The sequence below is a fragment of the Anarrhichthys ocellatus genome, unplaced genomic scaffold (genome assembly GCF_004355925.1).
Source record: "Anarrhichthys ocellatus isolate YVR2014 unplaced genomic scaffold, GSC_Weel_1.0 scaffold17, whole genome shotgun sequence".
In the NCBI taxonomy this organism is placed as follows: domain Eukaryota; kingdom Metazoa; phylum Chordata; class Actinopteri; order Perciformes; family Anarhichadidae; genus Anarrhichthys; species Anarrhichthys ocellatus.
The window spans coordinates 4,460,017-4,472,279 of NW_022280047.1; positions in this window are offsets into that span (position 1 = coordinate 4,460,017).

Below are 12,263 nucleotides of genomic sequence, written 5' to 3' on the forward strand. Positions count from 1 at the left end.
GGGGGGGGGGTCACTTCCAGTTTAATAATTGCATATGGAGATAACACAAAATGTGCATCTACTCATTTACAAAGTTAATGTCTGAAGAGAAGAGAAGAGAAGGGGTGGACAGCAAGAGAATGAAAAACTGGAAAAGCTTTTCTTTTAGCTGTCAGACTAGCTGTGTTTGTGTGCGTGTGTGTTCCGGTGTCTCTATTCTGTAAGCTGGCAGGGAGGTTGAGACGACTGAGATGGGAATGTCAGCACAGGACCAGCAACCCTGCTGGTGGACACCAGTTGGGGGTCTGTCTCCTCTGGGAAGCCTAAACACATGAAATGTGTGTGTGTGTGCGTGTGTGTGTGTGTGTTCGATAAGGCGTGTGAATGAGCATGTGTATGTGCATTTTGACTTATGTGTATATATATCGTAAATATGTGCGTGTCTCCGTGAATGTTAGGGGCCAGTGTCTGGGCCTTTTTCGGGGGGGAAGGGAGGTTATTGCGGTGACAGCCTCAGCTGTGTTGAATTGTGGGAGAAAAAGAGCTGACGCGACGGGAGTTGATGTCTGACATGACCCCTCTCAGCGGGCGCACCACGGGGAGCTGGGAGCTGCTGCTGACTGAGTGTGTGTGTGTGTCTGCGTGTGTGTGTGTGTGTGTGTGTAGGTGAGAAAGTGAAAGTGAGCGATGGAGTTGGAAAGTAAGCAACAAGAAAAGTAAACAGGAATCGTGAGAGTGTAAAAACGAACTTCTCTTTCACATTTAAAAAAAAAATAATTCCGATTCTTCTGACACTCACAGCAGAGTGACTCTCTGTGAAACACCACCTTGATGGACGTGAAACTGGAATTCTGCTGTGCAACCCAATCTTCTCCGGCCCTTTACCTCCTCCGCTTTCCATTTTCTCTCCCTCCATATCATATACCTCTTCTTGACCTTCTCACTCTTTGTTGCTGTCCTTGTGCTCCCTCCTTCCCTCTCTGCCTCAGTCTCTCCTAAAGGTGCATTCAGGTCGGTAAAGTGATCTACAGGGTGCTCTGCTGCTGCTTGTTGCGCTCGCCACTTTTCCTCTCTTTCACCATTTTTTTTGCTCTTCACGAGTTCCTTGTCTCATCTCTCTTTGCGTCATCCTTCTATTCTTTCTTTCCTAATTTATCTTCCCCATACCCAGTCGAACACGCACGCACAGAAACACACATACACACACACACACACACACACACCTGCATCCCTTTCTATTCACTGTGGCTCCACTCCGTGTCCACCGCTTCGCCATGAGTCTCTGATAAGTGCCCACAAAGCCCCCACTGTCTAGTGTGACCCTCTATTCTTCCCTCCATCCCCTCTTTCCCGCTCTCCTTCTCTCTCCATCCTGGAGCAGCCAAGCATGAGGTACAGAGGAGGGGACGTTTATCTTATGCACACACCCCAAACTTGTTTTACCTTCATCCCCCCCCCTCTCTTTCTCCCCATCATACTTTTTGTTTCCACTCGATTTTCTGCTCAACTTTCTGTCGTTCGCTGTTTCTGTCCTCTCTCTTCTTTGTCTAACTAGACCATGCCAACATGCTCTCACAATGGACGCTGCACTGCTTGTGGGACAATGGGACGGATCTTTGCGCTGCATCCATGCATTCTCCTCCCTCCACCGATCCTTCTCCTTCTCTCCAATGCCACCTACACCTGCCTTTCTTCTCCACCCAACTCCTGGATCCTTTATTTCTAAAAGCTTCATTTTCTCTTTTAGTCACATTAACATCTTAACCAGGTGAAGTCGAGATATGTGTGTACTTTTTTGATAGTGAAGAGGGACAGGAAATGTGGGGAAAGAATAGGTGAATGACATTCTCTCTCTCTCTCTCTCTCTCTCTCTCTCTCTCTCTCTCTCTCACTCGCTCCACTTTCAAGCATTTCCTTGTTTTCTCCCCCTCCCTTTCAGCCCCCATCCACTGCTGTCAATCAGCAAGTTAGTCAGTCAGTACCGACCATCACTCTGAAAGTCTGAGTAGTACTAATGGGTCTTGTTAGCCACTTAACTGCCCACCCTACTCTCTCTCCAAGTATGAATAGAATAACCCTAATGGTGCTTGTTTGCCACTCCACTGCTCTCCCTTATCCTCCCATGGCTTTATCTCCGTTGATCAGTGTACCTGGAGATAAGTCTCTGTGTGAGTGTGCAGTATCCTCTTCCTTGAGCTTTTATCAGTCCCGATCAGTGTACCCGGAGTTCTCTGTTAGGGACCCCGCCTGGGAAGGTCATGTTTTCATTCGGTCCAACCGACTCGCTGACCGATAAGACAATTTGTCAGGCGGAAATCAGAGAGGCCCTTTCTTGGTCGTCTGGGGGAGACAGATGGAGGAATGAGATCGGGAGGTGGAGACGGGGAAGAAGTAACACAAGGTAGCATGTAGAGAGAAAGGTAGATGTTTTTATCACTGCCAAAAGGGAATATTGATGTCTTAAGTGTAAGTCTGTTATTCACAGTACTTATATCATTAAACAACTTCGCATTTTATAACATTCATACAATGGCAAGTTAAGTTAGAATAAGCCACTTTTATGACTGACTGATACACTTTGGGAGGTGGTGTAACCGGCCCCAGAGGCTACTAGAAAAGCAAAATCAAAGTTGAGGTTAATGTTAGAGGAAATACCAGCTTGTAGTGTAAACAGCAAAATGATTTAAAGCAGCTGAGCAGTCACGTCAAGCTGCTTGTTTTGCTCAATGTCAGTTTGACTTGGCTGTCCAACGTTTTTAGTCTTTACTGTGAAGGTTGCAGCAACCATTTTACACATCTTGTTGTAATTCAATTGCATAGTTGGATCTAGCAGTTTACAGTTTCAATGGGGGATTATTGCCCCACGTGAAACTCAATGTGCCATTACGTACCAAAGAGTTGAATATGTGAACTTTCTGCGGGACAGGAGCAACGTTTCACTCTGATCAGGATCTCTTCTGGCCTCTCTGCAGAATGGTGTTTGCTGCTAGATGACAAGAGGAAAAAAAATATTAGAAACTATGATGTCTGTCCTTGTAATCTTCCTGAACTAAGTGTTTATCCTTGATTGGAGCTTAGAGGTGAAAAGGCATATCTGGCATCAAAACAACACAAATCGTTTCTCCCTGTGCTTTCTAATGCTCTTGAGGCGAAGTGAAGCCAATGTGTAAAAAAAGTGTTACTTTCCGAGTGGTTACTTCTGGACCTTCTCATCAGTATTCACTCCCTCAGGCTTCCCACTCCGGCCCTCTCTAATCTAATCACCTCCTCTGCAGACTCACACAAAGCCTCCAATAGTCCAGCCGCGGCCCCTTAATCGACATGTTATTGCCCACAATCACATTTACAGCACAGAGGCAAATCTGCACAGATGCGATTGTGTCGGCTGCTAATCCAATAAGACCCTGCTCACTTCTCTTTTACTCGGCATCTTTCATCTTCAAAAACAAGGTGACAGCATTTTAATTTTCATTCTCGGGTTACTCGCCATCAATTTAGCTCACAGCGCGTGGTGGAGTTTATGGAGCGAGACACGTGTAGGTGCAGGTTGTTGTACAAGCTGGTATTTCTCTCCTGTGGGAGAATGAAGAGCAGCGTTTTTGGTTTAGATGTGATTAAAATAGGAGCTTTCTGTTATTGTTTATTCACAGAGGCAGTGTCTATTGGATCATACTGGTGAGTTTTGTTCAAGCCTGGCGGATTGGTGCTGATCATTGATGTCGGTCAGTGGGGTCAGTGTACAATAAATGCTTTTCGGAAAACCTTCACCTTCACCTTCACAAACCAAATCAAAGCATGAAACTGATCATTTCCTTTTGAAATAAAAAAATATCTTAATACAGTGCTAACCAGGCACAGAGCAAACATCTGGTCACTGTAGGTGAAGGGACTTTTTAACAGGTGATCTTCTTTACTTGAAGTTACATTCAGAATTGTCTCGTCTCTCGCCAAAGCCCTCAATCTCATTTGCTAAATTCATCCAAGCTGCTTCTGGCAATCAATCCTGTAGGTCAGAACGACAGAGACTAAAAACAGACAAACACACAGGCTGACTTAACCAGCCACTGAAACATGCAGTTTGTTACACTGTGTGATTGTCTGCGCCCTGGTCTGATAGAAAGGACCCATAGCCAGGGGTGTCCATTGCGCTGCCTGCAGGGTTACTTGCTCTCCCAGACATCTTGCCCCTCTCCGTCTCCACTCGTCACTGTCCCACACACCCACTCACACACACACACACACACACCCACACACACACACACACATACACACACACACACACACACACACACACACACACATACACACTGACACACATATAAATATGTTATCTTTATAGTTGCTAAAAAGTCTTGCTCTTGAAGTGTGCAGTGACACAAATAATATGCAAAACATGTTGAGAAAGGGTTAAAAAATATTCTCCACTGAGGGTAACACAGCAGGGTTTCCTGTTTTAGCCTGCAAAGTGTATGTACACACACAAACACACATACTTACTTCACTTACTACCTGGTCAGCTAAGCGGTTAGGCAGGTGGCCAATGGACCATCTTTGGAAGGACATGTGTGGACCTCTCCACTCTCTGGGGGAAGAATGTGTGTGTGGGTGTTTGTGACCCAACCCCAGGTCTCCGGGTCAGAGTTCCTGACACACACTCCACACCCAATGGGGCGACAAAATAATTAACTCTGACTATGATTGACAGACAGTTCATCACACTGACACACACACACAAACAGGGGGCATTACTTTCCCATAATCAGCAGCGTAGACAAGACCGATGACCTGTGTACTTCTTTGTGTTTGCTTTGTTTAAAATGAAGAAAAGCATTTCAAAGAGTAAAATAAATGACTGTAAAATAATACATATAACAACGTTGTCGTAGTAAGACAAATATCGAAACCACAAATATAAAGGTGCAAACAATATTTCCTTCTTCCCATGCTCTCCTGACATAACAGAATGATATTCACATAATTAAACAATACATGCATTGTGTAGGCATATGACTATGAGTAATCACTTCTGTTTTGGCATTTGTGTGTTTATCTCAACATTCTCATAGAACATATAATGGAATGACTCACTACCTCATCATTACCTTGTTGTTCAAATGTCCCATGTAGGCCTAGTCACTTACTCATAGGTATATATTTTCATCCTACTCGTTCTTGTGATAGTTTCTTGTCAAACTGTCACATTTTATATAAATTATGACTACATTTTGTATTATCCACTTCTGAAAAGCTGAATTACAAGTTGACCAAACTCTGATTGCATATTCTGATATCATCTAATTCTCACATTTAATCAAACAAATTGCATTCAGATTATTGCAAGAAAATCACGTTTAAAAAAAGAGCGAATAAAAGTAGCTTGAAAAGAAAGAAATAGGGGAGAGGAAAAGAGAGGGAGTTTCTTGTTCTTGAAAGTACTGTAACAGCTCTGTTTCAGATAGCATGTTCACCTTTGAAGGGTGCACTTAAAAGTATGGGTGTGTGTGGGGTGGAGAGGCGGCGGTAAAAGCGGGTCTGGGTGGGTGGACAGGGGGGTAACCTGCGGATTGAAATGGTGTGCCTCCCCCTTGCCCGCCCTCCATCCCCTTGATTCTGAGAGGCCATTTTTCTCTATGGCCACAAAGGGAGAGGGGTCGGATTGCGACGGCACATTCACCGACCCACTTTGTTTTCAAATGGTTTTGTTTAGTTGTGACACTGTAGACACCCAACACCTTCCAAGAATCCGAACTCTTCTGTGGGGGAGTACAGAGGGCAGGTGGGTGGTGTGCAGGCGCGAGGGGTGAGGAGGGTTGAAGAGGTAGCAGAGGGGAGGTATGAAGGGACCGGAGAGGAGGAAATGCTAGGGGGTTGGAATTTTTATGGGAAACTGGATTCAGCTACAGCATCATCATCTCTCTCTGTCCTCTCTGGATGGTTTTGTGTCCTGACTCCTTACTGTGTTTTTTTTCCCTTTGCACACCACCTCCAGTTCTGGCTCCTTCACCCCACCCTGTTCCATAGGTCTCTCTCCCCTACCCTCTCCTCCAGCGCTCCCTCGCGCCCCAAGGCATTCACGCTGTTTAATCTTTTCCACCTCTGAGTCTTTAAGTGGCTTAACACAGCAGGATCTGGACTGCTCAGCCCAGAGTATAGGCTGATGCTTGACAGCTAATACAGGACTCCATTTTACATGGCACTTTCTGCCAGTCTATTGATGTGTGAGATGCCCCATATGCATGAGCATGTGCATGAATGATACAAATACACAGTCCAGTACACGTGTGTGCGGCAATTAATTTTAAATCCCTTCAACTCCGGGAAAAAAGGTCTTTTCACCTTTATCAAATTGATGAATTGCTTTGTTGAGTTGCTTTCAAAGGTTATCTATTGGGAGGAGGTTTTTCCATGTTTTAATGTTTTTTTTTTTGCATCTTATGCTATTAGATAATAAGGGGAGAGATATTTAGTGCAAACCCAGCCTCTAGGCCATGGGGACACCGCTTGATTCTTAGGGCTACTGCAGGAGGATAATGTTATTCGAACAACTAAATGCAATCAGTCAAGTTATTTAAATACTCGATTGATTTATAAAGGCTGAAAGAAATGCTCAAAGATAACGTAGTTTCAAAATATAGCTTTGCATTCTGTTCTAATCTACTCTAACTCTTCTCTGAATTTGAAATAAACATTAACTTTTAGCTTTTCTTTAAAAGAAAAATCTAGGATTAAGGTTTTTGAAACAGTTTCTACACTTTCAATTTGTGAAAAAAAACAACTAACTAGAAATGTAAGGGTTCTAATGATCTATATTCAATAATCAGTTCATTACTTTAATGGGAAACATCATTCCATATGTAGCAATGCACAGGGGTAGCCTTTGTAAATGCTCCTTGACATGCTTGACAGGGCAGCAGTACCTGAGCTCACAGGGGCCATGGAGTCAATTGCTACACATAGGCAGTGCTTTGAAGGGCAGGGGTGCGTGCTGTGCTGTGCTGGGGGTGGCACACACACACACGCACACACACACACACACACACACACACACACACACACACACACACACAATCCAATCCACAACCATACACACCACATCCCAAAGGACGCATCGTGTAGCGGCGGGCTGCAAATCGGACCTCGCCAAACACCATCCGGCAAGGGGCATGAGTTCACCTGCTTTGCTATTCACTCATTGAGAGGAAAAAGTGTGCGTTGAGTATGTGTGTGAGTGTTTCTATGTGTGTGGGTGAGAGTGAATGAAAAGGGAAAAGAACTAAAAGATAGAGAGTGTGTGTGTGTGTGTGTGTGTGTGTCTGAGAGAAAAATAATGGATAAAGAGACACGGAAAGAGAGTAAGGGAAAGACTATCTGCTACATTAACCTTCCCCTCCACAGTGCCAGTATAGAGTCTTTTCTGCACTCCTCTTTCAGCAGGGAGGACCCAGGGGATGGTATCGTAAGCCCCACTCCATTCTTCCCCTGGAAACTTTGATTTCCTATTAGGTTCCTCCTGATGGGGACCGATGGGGAGAGGAGGGGAGGAGAGGAAGGCAGAGAAGGACGGTCTCCGAAGTGGAAGGCGGAGGAGAGTAAAAAAAAAAGTGAAAAGTGGCCAAAAGCAGAGGAGAAGAGTAGAAGTGGGCGGCAAAAACAGAAGCAGATGTAATAAGTGCAGAGAGGAGGAAGAGGGAGAGGAGTAGAGATGAATGGGGAGGGCTGGCCACACATCACATGCAACATGTCCGCTGTGGGACACTGGCTGTCCCTAGGTACCGAGGGCATTGTTTACACTCAACCCATTTAGTACTGACCTTTCATAGCTGGCAGACATACAGACTGAGAGGTAAAATGGCACACTGGGTAGCAGACAGGTTGGTATGCGGACAGACATGTGCGAGACAGTATGACAGGTTTTTGTAGGGCTGCAGATAACTAGGTCAGCGGAATAACAACAGTATGCAAAACTGCGGAAAAATGGGTGTGCAGATAGATAGGTGGGTTGGCATATTCGAACTACCAGGCATGCAGGCACATGGGATTCTACATTGTTCAGTCTTTTTATTGGACTTGTTGACAGTAAAGAAAATACAGACTAATACAATACTTACCATTTAATACAGAGAGGCAGACAGGCACATAGGAAAGTGGACAGAAAGGCAGAGGCTTAGTTAATCCTCTTCCCAATGCCAACCCCAATAACTTTAAACAACAACTAAAACCTGAGACTTGGCGTGAGCGTCCATGGTGATTTTCGCCTGAACCTAGACTAGAATTGCACAGAAGCACTAAAAAGGCCCATATTATTATCACAATAAATGGGACACATATGTGGCCTGAACTTTGTGTCACAGTACATGACTTCCCATGAGGGCAATGTAGGAACAAAAACTACTTGCTATTCAAGGAGCACAAGTTGAACCGATCTCTATTGTGGCCTCACTCCTCTTACAGATCTTGCGTAGTTGACCCCATGATGAAGAGTCGAGAGTTTTTTCTGGAAGACTGCGGACACGAGGCACGTCATGACACATTCATCTGTGTTTTTTTATGATAAATAGTTCCCATGTCATGTGTGGGAAAGAGGGATGAGACAGATATTAAAGCTGTGTAGGCGAGACAGAGATATGGAGACAGAGACATACAGAGAGAGACAAAAGGAAGCGGGAGAGAGGTAGTCAGAGTGAGAATGATTGATTGATGTGGTCAGTGAGGCGTCACTGATCTCCAGGGGAGCCCCCCCCCCCCCCCCCCCCCAAAAAAAAAGAAAATGGATGCGGATTGGCCCTAATGGTGTGAAACAGGCAGACTGCAGCACTAATCTGGGAGTAGGAGGAAGATAAGGACAGCCAAATCAGCCAACAACAAACAAGAGTGTTGGGATCTGGCAGGAGCGTCTTTGGTTATTTGCAAGTACGAAAATGTAATTATTGATGTTAATACTATTATAAATATCAATATGGCTATTAACATATATCAACAATAACGGGGCACCACTCTGGGATAAGGGATCAATAACCAAACTGTGTTTTAAAATTGGTGTTTACTCACAACGTCAAGAGTCAAAGTACTATTCCACATTCAGAGTGAACAGTGAAGGGTTGAACTTGTACACTGACTATTACATCCAGATATTATCACAACACATATGCACAAAACATTCACAGAAAACTGCTCTTTAAACCAGTGATTCTCAATTGGTGGGTCGTGACCCAAAAGTGGGTCGGGGACCCGTTTTCAGTGGGTCGGGGGCCATTGCCTGGCAAACAATAACAAAATTGTGTGGGACGGGGACTGACAGGAACAATTTCTCTGCACAAGAGAGCTCCCTACGACTGCAGAGAACATTTTCAGCTCAGGTTCAAACTGCACCATCTTTTCATTAAATACATTTGAGAAGTTGAAAATGTTCCTCGATTTGGGTCATTTGTCATTTGTCATTAAGGGGTGATGGTGGGTCCTGCAGCCAGACCAGTTGAGAACCACTGCTTTAAACCATAACAGAGTTTATTTATCTCTAACAATACTGATCAAAGTCCATAATATTATAAATCAAACATGTATTATACAATTACAAGACTACAAAACCTAAAAGCAACAAACAATCATGTGGTAAGGGGAAGGTGTGTGTGTGTGTATGTGTGTGTGTGTGTGGGTGTGGTAGTGTGTGCGTGTATATGTGTAGGAGGCGGAAGAGAGAGGAAAAAGAGAGGGGTGAGCAAGAAGAGAAGAAAGATGGCAGGCGTAATCTCATTACGTCACGCAATACTCCACAATGGAGGTGAGGCTGTGATTATTTAACAGGGCTATAAGACACAATGGAGGCGGCGCTTACACGCCACGTGTGTATGAAATAAGCGCAACGGCGTGTATGTGTGTGAGTGTGTGTGGGTTAGTTGAAAAGAAGAAGAAAAAGAAGAAGAAAAAGTAGGAGGCACTCAAGGCAAATCCTCACTGAAACAGCAAAGTACAGTAACTGTAACTTTCTCACACACAAGCCCAACTGGCGAACTCAGGCTCGGCAGCCGCAACACTGGAGCTAATAAAGTACAGATGACCAACTTTACTCATGTAGCGGATTTAAACACAACAAAGCTCAGCAGCGTGGAACAACACTTTCACAGCAACAAAAAGCACAACAGTTATGTCACACAGCACTGAACGGGACTCAGCGGTTCGAAAAGCCACGGTAACGCGGTAAATGGTACAATTAACTTTGACAAATCAAACAAGGTTACAAACACACTATGACCTATCTCCGCCCAGACAAAAGCCTCTTACTTGAGTTCGCTTCGTAGCGGTTAGCGCATTCATTTTGGATTTGTAGGCGGACTTTCTCTTAGCCTAGAACCGGGGACCTCTTGATCTCTCCTGATTCTCTTCTGGCGGCGGAGAAAACAGCAAAAATCCGAATCCGGGAATTCTGTGATCTTGTTTGTTTGCACTAGCCACTGCTTTAACCTTGCAAATTTCCCGCTGTGGGACTAATAAAGGATTATCTTATCTTATTTTATCTTATGTGTTTGTGTTCCCCTGCAGAGAGGCTTGCTAATCCGTACAGAAGTAGGAAATGTCTGTATTAGCCGTGTTATCCTTCTGGGATGTTGATCCCAGTAAGGGTACTTTGCTCTTAAAGATGCCCTACAGGCATTACCAACAGACAACAGACAACAAATATACTGAGTTAAGATCTTCTAAAGGAAGTGTATGGCTTACATTTTAATAAAAAACACAGCCCTGTAATGTATAGTGATGTGATGATTTGGCGATGTTTATATTTTAATATTATAGAGATTTAATATACATTTTTAAAGCAGCTCTTGAGTGGAGGTATTTAAGCTATATTTCGTGAGGGTTGAGGTTCATCGACCCACTGATACATTTCCTGTCTAGTTAAAAAGATCCGTGTTAATCCAATTCCTTCACTGTGGGAACTGCTGTGCTGTTGTGTTAATCTAGCAGGGGGGCCTGTTGTTTCTGAATGTGCCCTGCAGCTTTTGTTGTGAGTAGAGACCACTCAAGGAATACATGATAGCACTGCTCCTCTGTTAGCTGTGTGATGTGTGCAGTTGGGTGGGCTTTTTCTCTGGTTACTGAGGGCACCGGTTCACGAGCGACATTTAACCAAGCATTATTTCTTAAGTAACCCTAAATACATGGTGTCATCATTTCAAGTGTCTGTATTATAGTTGTGACAGTGGGATGGTAGTGGCTATAGAGTTTAACTACATCATTCAGGGAATATTATAAACACCTGTTTAACAGATTAGGCACTTAATAATGCAAAAAAAAAAATGTCCAACTGAACTAAAATTTGAATGTAAGCATGATTGTATCAAAATGTTACATAACATGATGCGGCCTATTCATTCAGAAATAAGTATTGTTTACAATGCATTTTCACTGAAAGTAATTCACAAACAGTTCATGTCTTAACTTTAGAAGTAAGTGAAAGTCCTAAGTCTTGTGGAATAATATCTAACCAGTTGAACTTTGATTCTGGATTTGAAGCAGGACAGTTAAACACATTGGTGTTGGTTAAAGCTTAATGCTGTAGCATTGAAAAGGGTGTTATCTGATATACCTGGCTGGTTTATGCAGTCGGCAAAAGGTGTGTGAGTACATGGCGTGTTGACAAGAAGGGGAGCCCAGACGGAGCTCATTCTCCATGTGATTGTGTGCATGTGTGTGTGCATGAGTGTGTGTATGTGTGTGTGCACGAGTGCCTCTACATCTAGTTATTGTCCCCGCAAATGCACTTGTGCCATTCTCCATCTAAACTCCCGTGTCACTCTTAGTCACCAAATCTCAATTGCTTGCTTTTCAGTGCAGAGAAATGGCTTTCCACAACTCCATTGTGGTCTGCCTCCTTCCTGGATCGGTGGCTGAATGGACAGATTGAAAAGAGGGGGGGGGGTGAAAACGATAGGACATGTATCTCTAATTGGTAAGATGGAGGAAAAGATGTGCGTGTGCAGGTACGTGTGAGCGCGCAGAGACAGCACTGTGTGTCTATGTGCAGCTTAGAGAGAGAGAGACAGGCAAGGTGAGGGGGTGCGCCGTCTGTGTGCTGTGTGAGTGCGGGAGGGAGGCTGTAAACGATACCCTTGTCTGTTCCCTACTTGCCCCACTCTGAGGCCGCTCCACCCAGGCCAGCCCGGGAGAGAGTGGGGGTCCCCTGGGAACTGGACAGGACAGGGAGGGAGAGGTGGGGGCAGCATGGAGGCCAGGCTTTCAGCCACTATGAAAAGGAGCGGAATCAAATACAAGCAAAATCTCCTTCAATA